Source organism: Rhinolophus sinicus, chromosome 5, assembly GCF_057876585.1.
Source record: "Rhinolophus sinicus isolate RSI-liver-muscle chromosome 5, RSI-T2T, whole genome shotgun sequence".
Lineage (NCBI taxonomy): Eukaryota > Metazoa > Chordata > Mammalia > Chiroptera > Rhinolophidae > Rhinolophus > Rhinolophus sinicus.
In genome coordinates this window covers 54,985,391-55,006,689 of record NC_142505.1, presented here as the reverse complement: position 1 = coordinate 55,006,689, position 21,299 = coordinate 54,985,391, and the positions used below count along the sequence as shown (strand labels likewise).

The following is a 21,299-nucleotide window of genomic DNA, read 5'->3' as shown; positions in this document are numbered from 1 at the left end:
AAACAATGTCCAGAAGTTCAGAACAGTATAAAGTAGAATAAAAGCTACTCCTGCCACCCATCCTGTCTCATTCCTCCAACCATTGTTCACAATCACTAGTAATGATCCGCGTTTTCCACACAAGTGCAAATGCGGGTCCACAGTCCCCTATCTGCAATTCTGAAATCCAAAATGTTCTGAAAACAAAAGGCTGACCTGACTTGGGGCTATGTGTAGTGTTTGTTTATCCCATATATGTTTTGTTGTAGAAATATTAATGTTTGATTGCAGAGTGATGTCCGAAGACCCCTCTAGGACTATGCAGTAGATGGTACAGTCATATATTGCTTTTCTAAAAACCAAAATATTATTAATTTCCAAAACACATCTGTCCCTGAAGTTTTGAATGAGTGATTATGGACCTCAATAATTATGTGTATAACACAATCCTTTTATGTTTTCACGAATAGATCGTACTATATAGACTGTATGGCAAGTACATTTATGGAACATTTTCCCTTAAGACCTTACTGCGGAACTACACTATCTGGCCTCTGGTTACCTTCGTCCTCATCTCCTATGACTTTGCCTCTCACTCTTCTCCAGCCACAGGGGCCTCCTGCTTTTCTTGCACCATGCTGAGCTTGTTCCTATCTTCAGGCCTTTGCACTTACTGTTCCCTCTGTCTGGAACATTCTTCCACAGATTTCCTCATGGGTAGTCCCCTCACTTCACTGGGATCTCAAAGAGGCCTTCCTGACCATCCTATCCAAAGGACGACCACTCATCATTTTCTAGCCCCTCACTTGGCTTTCTTTTTCATACCATCTCTCAACACTTACGATACATTATACATTTGTATATTAGTGTGTGGTCTATCTTCTCTACTAAAAGTTCCATGAGGGTAGGAATCTTTTTATGACTTATTTACTTCTGCATCCCTAGCACTCAGAATAATGCCTGACACAATTGGGGGTCAATAAATATTTGCAGAATGCATTTTTCCTTGTGCCTCAAAGTTAAGCAATTTATTTAATAGTTACAAGGCTCTCAAATGCTCTTAAAGCAAACTAAGAAGCATGCCTATGAAGCACTCCTGATCTGGCCCTTGGGCCACTTCTAGCCTCTTTCACCACTACCCTACTTCACTTAAGGTTGTAGACTGATGAATCTCTCTTATCTGAGCTCTGACACTTGCCATGTTCTATTGCCTCTACCTAGAACTCCCTTTCTCCTCCACTTAGGTATGAGAATCGACGCATTCTGGCATCGACTTGTGTGGCATCATGTTGATTTTTTCATCTTTTTACTTGTTTGTGGTCTCCATGACAATACAATACCAGGGACTCAAATATATGAGCTGATTGGAAGGTATACCCCATTCTGCACTAAGTCATCTACTAAAGAAATATACTTTAACATTTTTAGGAAATGCTTTTAGTAAGTTTTTCCTCTAGAATGAAGAAATGTCTTTAAAGCTGCAGTGAAACCTGGGCAATGAATTTAGAGGCATAATTTCTTGAAAGAGAGTGATGAAAAATCATAGCTTATCTCTGAGCCACCCTAGTGAGATCACAGCTTGGACACTGAGCTTAGTTTTATGCACCTTATGTTCTAGGTAACTGGAAGATGATTGCAAAAGACGGCAGTAAGAGGGATTAAGTGTGATTATTTATGAGGCAGAGTTAAAAGGAGACAGCATGCATATGTTCAGTAACTATAGGGAACAGACTGATCTCTAAATATCTGATGAACAAAGGACTACATTTAACACAGAACAACATGGAATAAATGAGTGAATAAAAAAAGATAGGGGAAAAATTTAGAAATTTTTCTAAATTTCTCCAACAGCAGCCAAAATGATGAATGATTATGGGCTGAGAAATTTGTGAAGGAGACTGAAGCATTTGGGTACAGTGAGTTTCCCAAACTCTTTATACCTTGTATTCTAAACAAGGCATCATTTTTCTTTAATACAGTATTTTCATATTAGATGTGTTTTTTTTTCCAATTAAATACCCCCAAGATTGTCTGAAAGTCTGGATTATGCCCTTTAATATGTAACTGAGATGAATTATGCAGAGAGTTGGACTCTTTGACCTCTAAGGTCTTTCCAGTTGTGAAATTCTGCTTCCATGGTAACGTAGGTCCTGTGTGCTTGAAGAGGATGCCGTTGGGAGTGTGTGACTAAAGCAGAAGAATATGTGATTGTCAGGCATTCCACACACCAGGATGGTCCCAAGCTTTTCGATCATGGGAGGTGATTGCTGGGTTACTTTTGTCTCTTTACATATGGCTTGACTGAATGTAATCAGTGGTACAAATGTCAGGCCCTTCTAGTACTTACCCTGTTTGCGTTCTGTGGCCATAACATAGTTATTTACTGACTACATATTTATTTATTGAGTGCCTACTACTGAAGAAGACAAAAACAAAGTTCTTGCCTTCATAGAACTTACATTTTATTTGGAAGACAGTTGATAGAAAGACAAATAAACGGTGACTGTAATTTCAAGGAAAGCTATTTGCTATGAAGAAGTGCCATAATGGCACAATCCACAGAGGTCTGTCACAAAACTCTCTTCTAGGTGTAAAGACCACAGTCTGTGCACTTTATATTAATTTCTAAAAAACCCCAAGCCCTTTACTTCAATATCATGAAATGAACAACATTTTGTCTCCAGGAATATTTTTTAAATTCTTTTCCCCTTTTCTTGGTCTCCTTGCTCCTCTCTCTCCCAAACCCCAGTTCCACTGAAGCCTCTTCTTAAGTCCCCAAAGAGTTCAGATTTCCCAGTGTACAAGAGGCTTTCGTTGCTGTAGTTTGTTTGTTTTATGAGTCTTAGTGAGGATTTAGAAAATACTGTCTATCCTAATTGTTCACACAATTAGGCATATAAGGTGGAAGGCTGCTTAGTTTTTTGTATGTATTTATTTAATTTTTGAATTAGTCTTATTCTCCTAGTCTCAGTGACATAGGCATGTAGTGAACCAAAGCCTGCAGCAGATATTATTGGTGTCACGCCAGTATCCTCCATTCCCTTACCAGTTCAGTGCACACTAGCCTGACTTCCAATGGCTGGCTTATTCTGGCCACTGAGGCAGCTCTGCCCTCTCATCCACCATGTCTGGAGAGCCAGGGACTTAACAGCCTCTGAAAGCAGCCCCCAGTCATTGACTGATGGGAGTTGGTGTTTAGAATACCCAGTTCTTTTGTCCCTTTGGTGAGATAACTTTGTCTAAGGCATGTGTTCCATATAATTTCCTAAGGTTCCCCTTGTAGTAACATGCTTGATAGGGCACCTCTTTTGTCTTCCCGTCCCTATTTTACTTTCCTATTCTCCTACTGGTGTTTCCTGCAACTACCTCTCAAATAAACTACTTACACTTGAATACCTATCTCAGGATATACTTCTAGTAGAACTCAAACTGAGATACCATCTTTAGGTGATTATTAATCACATTGCAGATCAGATACTTTTCTCCCCAGAGTCTTGGCCCTTGGGTGTCCTGAGTCCAAGGCAAGTGCTTGTCTTGATGGTCTTTTTGAAGGTATGTATTGCTGAAGGTCATAGCTGATCTTCATCCCAGCAGATGGCATCATCCACAGCTGAAGTCATACCTACATGATCATACTAGGGTTTTCGACCATGGTTTAACAATTATTACATACCACTGTTTAAATTCTGAGCTTGTTCATGACATTTGCCTTTTGGTTGCTAAGTAGAAGATGTAATGACTATAGGCTGATACTTTCTCAGGAGGAGAGTCTAGTTGTTGAGCTTTCCAGTTTCATATGGCTTAGTGATTACTTTTGCATTTAGTCTGACACGTGTTGGCTGCTGGCTGCCGACGTGTTGAAAACGCTTATGCTGATCAGCTTGAAATGCTGAGCTGAGTGTGTGTTCATAAAAGTGAAAGAACTGTTGTATTTTAAGAAACAACCCGAAAATGACAGAAGATTAAGGTTGGAAGCCTGAACAAGGGTTTTAGTTCCTATGCACAAAATTAGTCTGTACATATATTGATCACATTCCTGCTGTTTTATCTGTAATTGTTTTCAATTTTGCCTACTTATTCACAATTCTGTTATGTTCCATGTGTCCATGGTGTCTGTGTGACCTGTAAACTGACCATAATTCACTGTCACATTCTCTGAGAGTCAAGCTTCCTAGGACATCAGCATTTCACACCAGGACGTTTTGCAAGACACCTCACTACACTCCACGATGTTCATACATCAGAAATGATGAGAGACCTAGGACTTAGTGTAATCACTTGCATGTAATAAAGCAAACCAAAGAAAAAAGTGAGAATTAAAAAGAAAGAGAGAAAGAAAGAAATGGTGCCAGGGAAACTAGGGACATATCTCTCAGTGTTTGTCAAAGCATAAATGCCCTTTGTTTCTCTCTTTAAATGTAAAATATGACTGGCAAATACCTCTTTTTCCCTGGTACTAGAATTGAGAGGGGAGGGAAGACAAAGGAAGGAGGCATTCATGAAGAAGAGAGGTCATGGTAGGAAGCAGCGTGGTATAGTAGCAAGAGTCTGAAGGCCAGGATTCTAGTCCCTGCTTGTGAACTGTTATGATTTTGTGAAAATCATTTAGCTGCTCTGCAATTTTCAATTCATCTACTGCAAAGTTAAGTTTACCTCTCATACTCCACTTGACCAAGAGCATCTTGAGGTTAGGAATTGGGTCTGTTTCAATGATTTCTCCATCACGCACATGGCATCTGGTGCAGACGATATTGAGAGAGCAGTTTTGAATTTAAAAAGGGAGCAAGTACAAGGGCCTCAGGGTGTTCAGAGATGGATTTAATTGATCTGCACTGAAGAGAAAATAATTAATTCAATTATTCAAAATATATTTACTGAGTGTCTACTATATATACTACACATAATATATAGTAGAATATGTATATATATTGTATTATATAACATATACCGGGGTTGCCAAAAAAATGTATACAAGTGCAATGTTGCTCAAGCAGTAGTTCACTGTAATAAGAAGTGTCTGGACACTGATGGTTACCACTTTGAGCACCTGTTGTAATTGCAGAAGTCAAACGTGACTTGAATTCATCTTTTGTTATCGGTATATATTGAGTATCATAATTTTACTACAGTTTTCCTTTCTTAAAATATGTATACTTTTTTTGGCACCCTCTGTATACTTCTAGGTGCTAGAAATATTGCAGTGACCAGAACAAAACCGTGCATCTGCACAGATCTCTCATTCTACTAAGCAAGAAGATATAAAAAAAAAAAAGATAAATTATAGACAATGCTTTGTACCGACAACACTAAGGAGAAAAATAGCACAAAAAAGGGAGAATGGAAGGGCAGAGAGCCTGTGGTGTAATTTTAGTTAGAATGCAAGGGAAGGCCCGGTGTAGTCATAACCTGAATCAAGTAAGGGCTCTATGAGAGAAACATAAAGAAAGGAAGGTTTGGTTTGGGAGGAAAGCATGAAAGGAAAATGCAACGACCCTTAAGAATTACGTTATTTTTTCAATTTGTAAAAAACAAAGATTGTGTGATTTATGACAAAAATCCCTTTCCAGGAGGGCTCTCACCTCAGCTCTCCTGAGAGGGACAGTTTTTCCCGCCCCTGAACAAGGTTATTGTCACTATGGCTTCTGATTGGCCCAATGTAGGCACGTCTTCTGCGTCTATTGGTCCCCGCGCCTGTCCCCAGACGAGCGACCAATTGAGTCCCGCTCAGGCCGCGGGCCTGTCTGGGAATTGTAGTCCCCGCTCCGGTCAGTCCAGTCGAGATACTTTTAGCCCTCTGCTCGCGGGTCCCTCAGGCAACCACCCCGCCCAGGCGCTGCTTCCGCCCCGCGCTCCCTCCCTCTGCCTTTCATTTCCCAGCTGCCAAGATCTGAAAGGTAGGGGTGGGGGCAAACACAAGTCGAATAGTGTTTCGGGGCGCGGGTCTGGGTTCCATGCGTGTCTGGTCATTACCCTGTCGGCCCAGTGGGACAGGGAATGGGCCCGCGCAGCACGTTGGGAGGTGGGGGTCTGTCAGGAGGACCCTCATCCCCCATCTCCCGAACCTTTTCAGGGCCAGTTCTTGAGCACCGGCCCAAACCCTAACCCGCCCCTCTTTCGCTGCGTTTTGTAAGTGGGTAAACTGAGGCATGGGGCCACGCCAGCGGTTCCAAGACCGCCTCTGCTCCCGGTGCAATTGACACTGGCCGTTTTTGGATGGTTTGTCAGTTTCATAGGCAAGTAGCAGGAGTCTCTGCCCCAAGAGATCAGTGTTAAACACCCAGCTGGGTTCCCCAAAGGGAGGGTGGGGTTGAACACGTGCGCAGGACTGGAACCCAAGCAGGACACAATGTTTTAAAAACACGAACAAGTGTCGAATTCGCTACGGTGGGAGCACTCATCAGTACTCTGCTGGACCTCTTTCCACTTATTTTATGGCTTAATATTCTCATATGAAAATAAGCGAGGATTTTAAAAGTATATCCAAGGGGGCGGCGGGGGAGGGGGAGCTGGAGGGGAAGGAGGCAGGTAAGTGAAACTGGATTTGGATTTGCAGCGTCCTCTCTACGATCAAAGTCCGCCTCTGCTGTGGGACCTTGGACCAGCCACTCACAGTACTTATGTGGGGAAAAAAGAGCTTAAAGCTCCCTGCCCAAGTGCCCAAGCAAGCTGCCTGGAGCCGAAATCTAAAACAGGTCTTGCTTGTGCAAGTCTGCCACTTGCAAACTTACTGCTTTATTATTCTGGATCTCTCAGAAATGTGCTGGGAGCAGCAGGAAATACACCCAACTGTTCAGAAACAGTTGTTTCTGAAAGGCTGTGACCTGGGTTGAGTCCAGGACTGCAGAGAGCGGCCCTGACTCGCACCTGTTACGACGGGTATACCTGAACTCGCCCTTTCTAGCTGCATCGTATGGCCCCGCGGCCGGGACAGCGGAGGCTTCTGGGAGTTTGAGTCCCGCTTCTTGTTTCCGGGAGGGCTGGTACTCCACCTCCCAGCGTGCAATTTTGCGCGGCGAGGTGTCTCCTGGGAGATGAAGTCTCACTGTAAGCGGTTCTGTGGAGCAGCCCCTTGATTCGGAAATACAACTTTCTTGTGGCCCTTGTGTTCTTGGCTGCAAGCCTTTGCGTCAATCTGCTGTGAGCTGGGACTAGAGAGATATGTTTAGAAAAGATGTCTTTTGTTGTTGTCATTGATTGTATGTGTTGTTCCAAGTACTGGATAGGGGATTATTGTATATGCTTTTCCAAGTATTAGGGATTACGTGTACTTTCAAACATAGCTAATAGTTGACAGTTTACAGAGCATGTTCACATTATCTCTTTTAATAACCCTGTATCTCCCATTTGTAGATGAGGAAAAAAGATTGAGAAAGGGATTTATCTATGGTCTAACTCCTAGTAATAAAATGTAATGTATATAACAAATAAGTATATATTACTTTAGATATTATAGTTTATAAATTATTATAAACTACTTCAGTTATTATAGTTTATAAATTATTATAGTCTCAAAAGCTATATGAGAGAGGGAACCATTTTTATATACATTTTACATATTAGAAAACTAAGGCTAGGAAAAGTAAATCAACGTGTCCAACTTAACTCAGCTACTGAATAGAAAGTCGGCTTGACAGTCTCTGCTTAGAAAAAGACCTTACCTTACAGAGTGAGAGGGAGCCCAGCCTTTCTGTGTACAGAGTTTGGAATCTTTCCATCACACCATGTCGCCTCTGTGGTTAGACACTAAATGTTAGAGCAGCAAAGACCTTTGAGATCATTTAGATGTAAGCAAAGATCTTGAAACAATTCTTGGCATATAGTAAAAGTTCCACAGATGTTAGTTACATACAGCTTTATAATACCTTTATTTTAGAGAGAAGGAAACTGGCCCAGGTGGAAAAGCAGTTTGCCCAAGGTCACGTAGTTGTTTTGTGTCAGAGATGAGACTAGACCTAATGTCTTATTTCCAAGTCCAGGGTTATTTTCATTCTACCAGCAGTCAGCTACAGGAGCACCAGAGGCGAAGCTGTTTAGATAATGGTTTCTCCCCCAGTTTGTTCTTTCTAGGACACAGACCAGGAACAATTGTTGTGAAGTCTCTTTTCTTATTGTTAAGGTTGTAATGTTTCATTAATTCAACAAGTTTGAGCATCTTTATATGCTTATCTCTCTTTAGGTGCAGGGGCCTCCTGGATGAAAAGTAGCTAATAGACTAACTCTCATTTTATAAAAGAGATGAATGAGGTCCAATGTGGCCCATGGTCTTCATCTCATGCCCTTGTGTCAAAAATATCCTGTTTCTGCAAGGAGGCAGGATTCTGGAGACCTCATAGTACTGTATGTGACCTTTTAGGCTCATGATTTCCTTTTCTTGGTATCCTTGTCCACGCCTTATTCCTGTAAATGTTTCATAGAATGCTTTGGGAAAGGTTTCTGTGCCCCTATCTATTTGTATATACATGCAGCTCAATATGCTACATTTCTAGAAATTAGTCTTGCTTTGGCTCCCAATACTCCTTTCTGTTTTGTTCTTTCAGACACTTGAGAACAAAATATAACATAATTAAAATCTAACCTCTAATATAGGGTATCAGAAATGACTAGATGTTTAAATTATACAAAACTTTTGTTTTAGAAGATACAGTGACCCTTTCAATTATGTATTTGCAGATAATAAAGCAGGCAACTCTCACTTATGGTTTCCACATAATTAGATAAAGTTACAGCTTTGTAAATGACTGGCTAAATATTCCTGAGACAGTCACTATGGGAGACAGTCTTCCCCTCCCCCCTCCCCCCTCCCCCCTCCCCCCGGGGCCCCTGTCTCCCTCAGTACCCTCCCAACTGACAGTCTGATCATTCAGCTTCCAGCACAGTGCCTGATCACTGCTAGACACTGAAAAAATATTTGTGGAATTGCATTCATAAGCACCCCTGAGCTCTGTTCCCACATCTTTTTCTTGAATCTCCTTTTTTTTCTCTTAATGTGGAAATGCAGCTTTGAAATACAAGATGTAGCAGGTTACTTTCCTTTTAATGTCTACATTGCAAAGAAAAATCTCAGCCCTTGAGATCATCCTCCAAGGGGCTGTTTCTTTGGGAATGTCAATGTCTGTCACTTCTCAGATGTGAACGCGATCCAAATAGCAAAACAGCAGAGAAGGAATAGAAAGTCGTGGGCTGGAGGTCTATGATTAAATCCCACCCCTGCCTCTGAGGCAGCTTACTTAGCCTTTGGTTTTTCCTTCTATAAAATAGGGATAATAAGCATTTCTACTTCATAAAGTGAGATAAAGATTAAATAAGATACTGTGTTTAAAGCTCTGAGCATGTTGTCAGGCACTCAATAGCTTGTATTCAGTAGATGAAGTGTAGTAGCTCTTGTATTAATGTAAACTTGATACAGGAAAATATATCAGATTGACTCAAAATTTAAACTTGAGTCAGATAGCTATTTTATAAAAGGATTTGCCATTTGTTTTCTTAGAATGGTAAACTTGGCCATCATATTTAAAATATGAAGTTACCCACAACTCTTGATAAGCCATCTTGTCAGCCCAATGACACTCTCTTGTGTGGGCAGAGAGATAGTGAAGCTTTTGGCTCTGCACTGCCTGTTGAGAGGTCCCTGATCTATGGTTCCATCTATATATTAAATCTCGGATTGAAAAGCAGCCTGCTTCTGTCATGGGGCCTTCTGTCCACTTCTAGAAAAGATTGGGCCTATCCCAGGAGCCTGAGGGTTAAAGTGGAGCAGTTGTCATCCAGCTGGTGAGTAATCCCCGGGCAGTGGCCACGTGGATGTGGCAGGCAGTGCTCCTTTCTAAAGATGACAGCTTCAATGGCCATGAGCTTACTGATGAGGAGGGGAGTTAGAAAAAGGGGGTGATGCAGGGGACAGGGAAGGAGAAATGGGAATGAGGACCATAAGAGCAAATTGCAGACGGACGAAGGACAGCGGGGCCCTCAGTATCCTAAACATATTATTCAGCTTGTTTATCCCGCTCCTGCATCTGTGCCAGGCATTGCACCATTATGTACAGGAGATACAGCAGTAAATGTGACTGGAATGGATCATGCTGGTGGGTGGGAGTCTATTCTAGGTGGGGAAGAGTTTACAGGGAGGGAGAGAAGAAGGGAGGGGGGAAGGGAGGAAGGAAGGAAGGAAGGAAGGAAGAAAAGGAAAGAAGGAAGGAAAGAAGGAAGGAAGGAAGGAAAGGGAGTGAGGGCTTTGGTGAGTGGAAAGAAAGTCTCTGTGTCTGGGGTACAAAAATCAATGGATGAGGGAGGTGGGGGAGATGAGACTGCAGAGGCAGGCATGGGTGATATTATGTAGAATACGGTTACTTGTATTTCTAAAAGCATTTTGGACTTCATTCCAAGGGCATTTGGGAAACTGTTTAACAGTCTTAAGTGAGGAAATGAAATGATTGGATTTGATTTTTAAAAAGTGTGGATGAAGAGATGTGAGAGGTGATGGTTGATGTGGGAAAACCAGGTTGGCTTGTGTTGCTTTTAACTTTAAGGTACCTGTGATATGAATCTCCTGCTGCTGTTTGTCGTGCGGGGGACCCTGCTCGCTGTGCCATTTGTCGTGCGGGGCGTCCTGCGGGGTCTCTGCTCCCACTCCCCATACAAGAACACAGGATATGGTGAGGCCAAAAAGGAACACCCACGGAGCCATAGGTAGGGGAGTCATACCACTATATTCTCTCTGGCGGCACTATACTCTCACTGGAGGCTGGATCCACACTGTCCGCAAACCGCCATCCACGCTTGCCAGCCCAGCCGCCATCTCCTTGCTAGCCCCCATTCTTTCTCTCTCTCTTTCTCTCCTCTCTCTTCTCTCTCCTAGCATAGCCACAGCAGTTATATTAGTGGCCAATGGCTCACTGGTTACAGCTGACGGCCAACTAGCCACAGCTGATGGCCATGCAATCACAGTTGGCCATTTACTACCTGAGCCAGCACCTGTCTATGTGAGGCCGAGAGCCTGGAAACTACTTTCTGGGGCTCTGCCCCCACACTGTTAATATGCGGATTCTGATTCAGTAGCTCCGGAATGGGCCAGAGGTCCGTATTTTTAACAGGCTGCTGCTCCTGGTTCATGGACTATGAGTAGCTTAGTACTTAGGAAACGCTTGAGTGTTCTAGCTGCGAGATGAGGTGGTTAAGAGAATGGACTTCAGAGCCAAAGACCTGGATGCTAGTCTTGGTTCTACCTCGTCCTTGCTGTGTGACTCTGGGGAAAAGTGTCCTAATCTCTCCGAGACTCAACTTTTTTTTAATTATCTGTGAAACAGGGATAATAATTCCTATTGTAGAGCGATGTTTTAAGTTTTCAGTGAGGTAATCCTCATGGGAAAGTACCTCACACAGTAACTGGCACTCAATAATGGTAGCTTTGATTTTACTCTTCGTTATTAATAAATGCACCCTGCTCTGTTTCCTTGTTTATCATGTTTTGAATGCTGGGTGGAATAGATTACCTTTAATTCTACCGTTTTTGTTTCTGTCTGTCGTGCGGGGCGGCCTGCGGGGTCTCTGCTCCCGCTCCCCATACAAGAACGCAGGATATGGTGAGGCCAAAAAGGAACACCCACGGAGCCATAGGTAGGGGAGTCATACCACTATATTCTCTCTGGCGGCACTATACTCTCACTGGAGGCTGGATCCACACTGTCCGCAAACCGCCATCCGCGCTTGCCAGCCCAGCCGCCATCTTCTTGCTAGCCCCATTCTTTCTCTCTCTTCTCTCCTTCTTCTCTCCTAACGTAGCCACAGCAGTTATATTAGTGGCCAATGGCTCACTGGTTACAGCTGATGGCCAACTAGCCACAGCTGATGGCCATGCAATCACAGTTGATGGCCATTTACTACCTGAGCCAGCACCTGTCTATGTGAGGCCGAGAGCCTGGAAACTACTTTCTGGGGCTCTGCCCCCACACTGTCCCTCATATAGTCTGGAACTTCTTCAGTCCTTTGTAAAAGCTTGAGCATTATGGGTAAATGAATATATTTCTCCCATGCAATTGGTATGGAAATTTGAGGGGAAAACAATCTGAGATCCTTAAAATACCTTCTTTTATCTGATTAAGATGGGAATTTGAGGCACCTTGTCTCCTAATGTAAATTTATTTAGCCCAATTATAGTGCCTTCTTCTTTGCATAATTTTAACTTGTTTGGATTGCTTTCCAACCAGTGATTCTCAGCCCTCCTTGCAAGTTAGAATCACCTGGGGCTGGTTCCATCCACATAAATTAAACTCAGAGTGCGGGAGGCAGGCGTTAGTATTTTCTCAGTTTCTCGGGTAATTCTGAAGTGCATTTAGGAATGAGAACCACTGATTCTAACAACAGATCATGAAACGAATCGGGCACAATCTAACAGGTGAAAGGCCTGGGTGGTGAACGAAATATCTAGAAAGTAGTATTGTGAAGGCTTTGGGAGTGAAAGAGATGGTAAGCCTCACCACAAAGCTCTGATGGAATTTGAACTAACTACAGGTTGTGCCCTGGGTTATCTTTGAATTTAATTACCAGGGACCGCACCACCCCCCAACCCCCTTGTATCTCTCGCTGTGTTTAACTGAGGCAGAATTCTCCTTAAAGGAGAGTTTCAGGCTGTTTCTCTTCCTGGTATTTAGTTTGCTCCATTCCTCATGGCTGAAAAACAAGTATTAGCCCATTAAAACCATGTTCAAAAGAAACTGAGTTACATGGTTTCATGAGCCGTGGTGGCCATGTTATTGAAAAAATTTAAACTATTGTTCATAGAAAATACAACCCATTTTTACTTGTAACATTCTTACATTCTAATTCAGTAGCTTGAAACGAACCACTTTCAGAGAGGCCACCTATTATATAGATTTGTGTCCTTTTAATTTTTTTATAGTTACACACACTCTCCATTTCACGGTAGAATAATTAAGCTAATTTGATTAGATGCCTTTAATTTGCTGGATAATCCATAATATGTGGGTATCCTTTCCTTTTAAAAGTTTTTTTTCTTATAGAAAATGTGTATACTTACATTTGTTTGTATCTGAATATTTATATTTAAAACTTTATATCCAGGAGCAATCTTGGCCTGAATTTCTATTACCCTGCACCATGATTTCATTTTTCAGCATTTCCTGAGCATCTCTACTCACTAGCAGGTCATTTCACAGGTATAGGCATACTTCATTTTATTGTGCTTCAATTTATTGTGCTTCTCAAGTGTTGTGTTTTTCACAAACTAAAAGGCAAGACCATCCACCAACTAGAAGATTATGACTCGCTCTATTGCAATACTTGTTTTATTATGGTGGTCTGGAACCAAACCTGCAGTGTCTCTGAGGTGTGCGTGGACTAGTTTTATTTTTCTGCTGTGTTGAATCAATAGAGAGAAAAAGAGTGGGAAACAGTGTTTTTGTTGGAGGCTTTAATACTGTTAAAAAAATTACGTTTTTTAGGAATATATTATATGTATGCTAAGATTTCTTTTTTAAAAAATGTAGATATAGAAATATTGTATATATTAAATGAAAAGGCAAAATACACACATACACATATGGATGTAGTGGGAAATACAAATTGATGTACTGGGTAATATTTACCTTATAAAAGTTACATCATTTCAAGTAATAGGGGTTTATTGCTATTCTTTTTTTTTTTCTTTTTTTTAATGGTTTTCTAGAAGAGAAAACTGAGAAACTGGTTAAGGGGTTCGTAAAAGGCACACTGTCATGCAGGGAGGCCTGCGGGGTCTCTGCTCCCGCTCCCCATACAAGAACGCAGGATATGGTGAGGCCAAAAAGGAACACCCACGGAGCCATAAGTAGGGGAGTCATACCACTATATTCTCTCTGGCAGCACTATACTCTCACTGGAGGCTGGATCCACAGTGTCCTCAAACCGCCATCCACGCTTGCCAGCCCAGCCGCCATCTTCTTGCTAGCCCCATTCTTCCTCTCTCCTCTCCCTCTCTCTGCTAGCCTAGCCACAGCAGTTATATTAGTGGCCAATGGCTCACTGGTTACAGCTGACGGCCAACTAGCCACAGCTGATGGCCATGCAATCACAGTTGATGGCCATTTACTACCTGAGCCAGCACCTGTCTATGTGAGGCCGAGAGCCTGGAAACTACTTTCTGGGGCTCTGCCCCCCCCCCCCCCCCCCACATTTACGTATTCTGGAACGTAAAGACTCTGACTCTTTTTCTGTGTTTATTAGTGTTCCTCTTTATGGATTTACCTCTTTTTATTAACCATCAGAGTTCCATTCAAATTCCGTATATCCTGCAGTTTCTCAGACTCATGACACTGGAGCTAAAACCCATCACAGATAATGTGGAAGTATCAGCCCTCCTTCATGAGGCTTAAGGCATGCATGTTTTAGTTGGGCTCAGGCTGGAGGAAAGTACGGTCTGTAGCCATTTACTCACTGGAGTGTGTGGTAGGTGGTAAGAACAAAATGTTCATTTTCTGCAAGACTTGAAGCCCTCCCATGTCTTACTTTTGAACAAAACTACTTGCTGCTGTCTTGTCCCCACAGTAAGTGAAGGACGATACCTGCTTTGTTGTGCTAGGAGAGGTTTAAGTGGCGCCTAGAAGCGGGAGTTTGTGTGTGACCTTGGAGCCCTGAGGACAGACCGGAAGGGGCTGGAACTTGTAATAAGGTGGTTTCTCTCAACCTGGAACGCTGGCGATTCCTGTTCATCGACTCCTGGGATCAGGCCTGGTGAAAGAAAAGGTTGTGATCTGAAGGAGAGCAGGGACAAGCAGGAGAGAGAGAAACAAATGCAGAGTGTATGGAAGGGTGTGGAGGAGGAAGAAAAGTGTTTTGTTTTTACAAGTGTGTATGGGAATGGCGCCCTCTGGAGTTGTGCAGTACACAGCGTGCATGGCTTACACACAGAGGCTCTGATTAATGGGAGGTGCTGATACCTCCAGAAGAGGGGAAGTGATACTGCGGATACAAAAACAATGGGTGGCCACTGCATTTTGAAATGCTAGGTGCTGGGTTCTGCCGTGTTAGGAGGTAAAAGCAAGGCCAGATAAATTGCAGCTGAGGTCCTGTCTTGGCCTCTTGGAACAGGGCAGAAGGCTTCCCCTAAGCTATGGCTTCCTCTAGCCTCTTGAACTTCCAAGAGGCAACAGGCCAAGTTTCCCTGGCCTGCAGGAATTAGCTGTGTTTGGCTTCCTAGTGCAGATGGAACAGCTGCGCCCAACTCCTATGGGTTGGGGACTGGCTGGAACTATGGGCAGGGGTCCAGGTGAGGCCAGAAACTTCTGCATTTCTAACAAGTTCCCAGGGGCTGCTGGTCCACTGGCCGCACTTGGATTAGCAAGAGTCTAGATCTTTATGGCTTCTACGCTGCTGCTTTCTTTTTTCATGTAATGAGTTGTATTGTTTGGAGTTCACAAATATCTGTATCACTCTGTTAGCAGACTGGGCAAGTTGTTTTATTTCGCAGAATTTTATTTTCCTCTACAAAATGAACATAACTGTACCTACATCGTATGTATGAATTAAATGGGACAAGCTATATAAAATATTAGCACTGCTCCAATAGTCATTTCTCAGTAAATTTTAGTGATTATTTTTATATTTTACATTTTTATGTATTTTTTTTAGCTCAGAGGTCCAGATCCATAGACCCAAAGCATGTGGCTTTACCCAGTACCAGATGTGTGAGCGTGGACAATTCTCTTGGCTAAATCTGTTTCCTCATCTTTAAAATGGGGGTGACAATGCTAACTACGGATGCATGCTGTGAGGGGTGAATACGATTGTATGGAACAAACCCTTGACATGTATTAGCTACTTTCATGACTATGAATGCTAATCACTGGATGTGAGGGGTCTGCCCACGCAGATTTCGTTACTTGGTGTTGGCCAAGTTTTTGTGAGACTCTATTTGTGTGGTAGGAGCAGCTTACATGAGAGGCAGGTAAGTGGAGAGTAGGCCGAGGATCTGGTAATACCTCTCAGTTAAGGCAGGCAGGTAGGTGGAGTGTGAGATGACAGCCTGGTGACAGCTGCTGACCTCCCTGGTACCCGGGTTTCTACTCCCAGGCCCCAGCTTTGTTTCTGACAGCTCTTGGGTATGAGTCATTGCCTTGCTCATGATTAATTTACTGAGTAAGTAAGCATTTGCTATGTCAGGCCCTGCGCTAGGTGTGGTTGTACATCAGTGAACAAGGCAGGCACAGTCCCTGCCCTCTGGAGTCCAGTGGAAGAAATGGATAATATGCTGGCAAGCAAATGTAACTACAAAATGCCAGGTACTGGCAAGGAAGAGCATAAGGTGCTGTGATTGTGAAAGGGGTAACGTGTTAAGATAGGGTAGCCAGAGAGGAGCTGACGGTTGAGCTGAGACCTAAGTAAAGGATGAGAGGGAGGTTGCCATATGAAGAGCTGGCCTTCCAGGCAGAAGGAGCAGCCTGTATTGAGGCCTTAAGGAGAGAAAGAGCTTGACATATTCAGAGGGAGGAAGGAAGACCTGTGTGGGCAGACCATACAGATTGAAGAGGGGACTGGCACCAAGTGCGGTGGGCCTCGCTCTGTGGGGCCTGGGGATCAAAGTGTGGAGTTTGGGTTGTTTTCTCCGAGTAATGGCCCCATCCCTGAATCTCAGTACTGTGTTTGGAGCCTTGCTCTTCGCTGTCCAGACTTCCCTTCTGCTGACTTGCTCCTTGGAGCACCTGCTTCCAGGCTCCTTTTTCCTTCCTTCTCACCAGACATCAGCTATGGTCGTGGTGGATGCCTTCCTAATGCCTGCCACCTTCGTAGGCTTCTCTTTTACCTGCTAACACGCTCTCTAGACACAAGGTTCCATGTGTGTAACCTGTTGCTTCCCATTTTCTTCACCCGGGTCCTGCTCAGCATGTCTGCTCTGCACAGTTTTGCTCCCGATGGGACGGCATGCATATCTCCCTCCTGATCTGACCCCTCTGCCATGCGGCAGTGAAAAAATCCAGAACAAAGCCCTTGCTGTTGGTGCGCAAAGGAACCAAATGAAAGGGACCGAGGAAGGAAGAAGAGGAGCAGTTTGGGGTCTAGTGATTGGTGGAAGAAGAGATAATATGCAATATTTATATGTTGGAATCATAGGTCCCAAGAATTTTTTTAAGAGCTGGAAGGAAGCTTTTTGGAAAGCTGGTTATAAAGATGGGAAATGACTTGCTCTGGGTCACAGATGGAGTCAGTGGCAGAATGATGACCTTTCTTAGTCCCCTGTACGTTAGGTCCTGTGTCTTTTGCTTCCTTGACTTTTTATATTTCTTGACAGCTTTTATTTAACCTCTAAGTTTTGATCAATGACCCTATTCTCTCTGGATTGTCAGCTTTATGAAGGCAAGATCAGTGGCTATTTTGCTGATGCTGTCACCCCAGTGCTTGGTCCCTGTGTAGGGTAGGTGGCCTGTGTCAGGTCCCTGACTTAGAATTTGGTGTTGCACTTTGTGCTGTGCCATAGACCCAGAGACTTCTGGGCTGTCCTCCATTACTCCTCTGGTTAGCTGAGTCTTGGTTGCATGGGGTGTATCGCTAAGTGAAATCTACGGAAGTCCCGACCTCAGCCCCTCTTACCGTTTCTTGAACTTGTGCAGCCTCCCATTTCTTCGCTTTTTGGGAGATAATGGCTTGTTTATTGCATTCATATTGTCTATTTTCCCTCTCTAGAAAGTTAGCTCCCCAAGGGCAGGGAATCTTGCTGGTCCTGTTCCTTGCTGTGTCCCTGTGCATAGAAGAAGGCGTGGCCTATGGTAGACCAGATGCATTACGTCTTATCATTACCATGAAGTTCTGGGTTGCTCCAAAGGCTGCTGCTCCATGCACCTGGATCATTACACTGTACAGATAATAGGAATTTTCACATGCTGGGGAGTCAAGAAGGGGCTCATAAGGGAGGGAGTATAGAGAGGAACCCACTGTCTGGCTCTGAGGACTGACTTCTGGCTTTGCTTCTCATGAGCTGTGAAATCTTGAGCGAAATACGCAAACTCTCTGCATCTCTCTCTCTCTCCTGTAAAATGAAGACGATAAGACGGCTTAGCTCTTAGAGCTGTTGTGAGGATCAGGTCAGATTGTTGATGGAAAGCACGCCTCCACCGTGCCAAACAGGCAGTCAGCACTCAATCAATATCACCGGTGATTGCTGCCGTTAAACTGGAACGCTGCTCTGTCTCCTATTGCTGGCTAGTAGTTATACATGTATGGCCATTTTCACTGAAAGTCAGAGCTAGATCTTGCCTGTTGTACTGTGTTATTTGGTGGACTTTGATATTCTCTTTGGTCAACAAATAAATGTAGAGGCCATCAGTTCTGACCAGTTAAAGTTTATTGAAAATGATGAACAACAATCCAGGATTCAGCACAAGAAAATTCATGTTGGTTGACGTTAAAGACAGCGGAATATTAATCAGAAAACAAACACTTCCACCGTACTGTAATATTTAAATGCCTTCTCATAAACACTTAAGATTCTCATTAGTCCAACATCAGAAAAATGATAAATATTAATATTTTCCATCAAAAGAAAGCTTTGAAATCAAAGCAGAGTAAACAACTGTTGTATTTCAAAGATTATATAATACTGAATGAATTTAAATTAAACACCTCCAAAATTCTATTTTAAAAATTTTCCCTATGAGACAGTTTAATTATTTTTATCCAGTACACAAACTGGGAAAGATGTGCACTTAGTCAGAAAAGATTTAGGGGACTTGCTGATTCAGAGCAAGTTCTCAAAGACACTGGCTGTGTTGTGTTTTGTATCTAAAAATGAGACCCACATGTGCCTGAGTCAACCTCCTCTCCACTGATGTCCCGTTCTGCTTGAGGAGAATCATATTGGAAATTGGCTCTAGGTAGATCATGGGTGCCTCCTGTCTTTGCTCTGAGTCCTGAATGTGCCAGGCAGCATGTACAGCAGTGCCTGGGGCAGGAGGGAGCAGACGGAGAGCTGGCAGCCCGGCGCCATCACTCTGAAGCTGTCAGGCTTTCCCTTCCTGCTTTCACAGCGTCTGAGATGGCTGACTCAGCGTGAAAGGGCCTCATCATGTTACCGCAAGAACACAGGGAGTCAGGAGATGTGGGTTTTAGTTCTGGCTTTCTCATTGCCTTATATAAGTCCTGTCCTCCCTCTGGACCTCCCTTTCTACATCTATAAAATAAGGGGCTTGGATCTGATAATTCTGAAGTCCTGTGCCTCCCAATATCCTGTGACCCGGATGGAGAGAATCTGATAAGCCCTTCCCCTCAGCAGAAAGGCAAATGCCTGGCATGGCTGGCTTGGGACCAGACAGACCTATTAGCTAATTAAATTCTCAGTTTTTCTAATCCATTAAATGGGAACAGTGCAAGGTTTTCATAAACACAAGAGATGATGTTTAGAAAGCATCCAGTACTGTGTTTGGTACATCACAGGGATTTAATGATGGTGCTTGTCATTGTTATGTTATTTTATTGTTATTTTTATACATTATGTTTGTATCTTGACTCAACACTTCTTTCTCTTTGTGCCTCAGTTTCCTCATCTAAATAATGGGGATAATAAGAGAACCTATCTTATTGATTAATTGTGAGGATTAAATGAGATAATGCATGAAAATACATTGACTTACTGGTACATAGGAAACACCAAATAAAGTTAACAATGATTTAAGTCATCCTTTTTATTACTAATCTCAGTACCTTGAGTAAAGTAGTGTTTTCGTAAAGAACTAGATAGGGTAAGGCAAATGGGTTAGTTACCTTCTCTAACACACATGCTGAAGGAGATTTCCAGTGGTCTAATATTTTCCCTAAGCATCTCGTTAATCATATGGAATATTAAATAAGTGATGTCAAATTTGGACTTAAAAATCAAGTATCTGTTTCCAACATGAGTTCTTAAACCAGGATGCTGAGCGTCTTGAGAATCTAATGTTCCATATGTACAAAGGAAACGAAAACTAACTTGAAAAGATATCTGCAGCCCCATGTTCACAGCAGCATTATTTACAACAGGCAAGACATAGAAACAACCTAAGTGTCCATCAGTGGATGAGTGGATAAATAAGATATATGAGGTGAAATAATATTCAGCCATAAAAAAAGAGAAAATCATACCATTTGTGACAATGTGGATGGACCTTGAAGGCATTATGCTAAGTGAAATAAGTCAGACAGAGAAAGACACTATATGATTTCACTTATATGTGGAATCTAAAGAACAATACCCCCACCCCGCCAAAAGAAAAAAAAAAACCCCACACCAAACTTATAGGAAAAGATCAGATTTACAGTTACTGGAGGTGGGGAGGAGAAATTAGAGGAAGGTGCTCAAAAGGTACAAACTTGTAGTTACAAAATATAAAAGTAGTAGGGCTGTAATGTACAGTGTGATGACTATGGTTAACACTGCTGTATGATAGACAGGAAAGTGGTTAAGAGAATAGGTCCTGAGTTCTCATCCTAAGGATACATTTTTTTTTTCTTTTTATTGCATATGACATGCTGGATGTTAACTAAACCTATTGTAATCATTTCACAATATATGTAATTAAATCATCAGGTTGTATACCTTAAACGTATACAGTGATGTATGTCAATTATTTCTCAATAAAACTGGAATAAAATGTGATGTATCTACAGTCGAAAATGGGGTGAATAGAAGACAACTGAAAATAGTTGAATGCAGATACCTTTGGGGATGACAACTGGGAAATAAGAAGAAATAAGTCAAAAAATTTGTGTTGTCTTAATTTTTTTTCTAAAAGCTAGTATATATTATTAGGTTGGTGCAAAAGTAATTGCGGGTTTTGCAATTATTTTTAACTTTTTAAAAATCAATTATTTTTGCACCAACCTAATTATATGTGTGTTATATATGTTCCTAATCAACTCCATTAGATCTGCAGGCAGATATTAGACAAAGTTGGTGTTGAGGCCAACATCTTGGTCAGAGGGCACAGATTAGTTTATGAGAAGGTTCTATTGAAAAAAACCAAAACTCTTCTTATCCACTGCATAAGAAAAATTCATTTTAGAAGATTAAAAAAAAAGACAGAAATTCTCAAAAATAAAATAACTTTGCCAATTCTACACCCTCATGATAGTACTATCAGTAAGTATTTCAGTGTATATCCTTTCCATCTTTTTAAAAATTACATGTGTATATTTATTGTTATTTTTCTAAATCGGGATCACACTTTACATATTGTTTTGTTACCTGTTTTTCCCTTAGCAATGTCTTGTGTGCATTTGTCCATGTCATTAATGGCTGAGAAGTATTCCACTATAAGAATGTGCAATTCTTTTTTAACCTATCCCAATTGTTTACCGTTAGT

General features: G+C 42.3%; 1 protein-coding gene across 6 annotated transcripts in view; it reads left to right on the top strand.

Moving 5' to 3' along the window:
* Nucleotides 1-5,738: 5,738 nt before the first annotated feature.
* Nucleotides 5,739-21,299, top strand: part of FHIT (fragile histidine triad diadenosine triphosphatase) — a 1,364,996-nt gene continuing 1,349,435 nt past the window's right edge. For all 6 annotated transcript variants that reach the window (XM_019728377.3, XM_074313199.2, XM_019728375.3 and 3 more), the window contains exon 1: nt 5,739-5,873. The gene's annotated coding sequence lies outside the window, so the exon portion shown is untranslated. The remainder of the gene's footprint in view (nt 5,874-21,299) is intronic.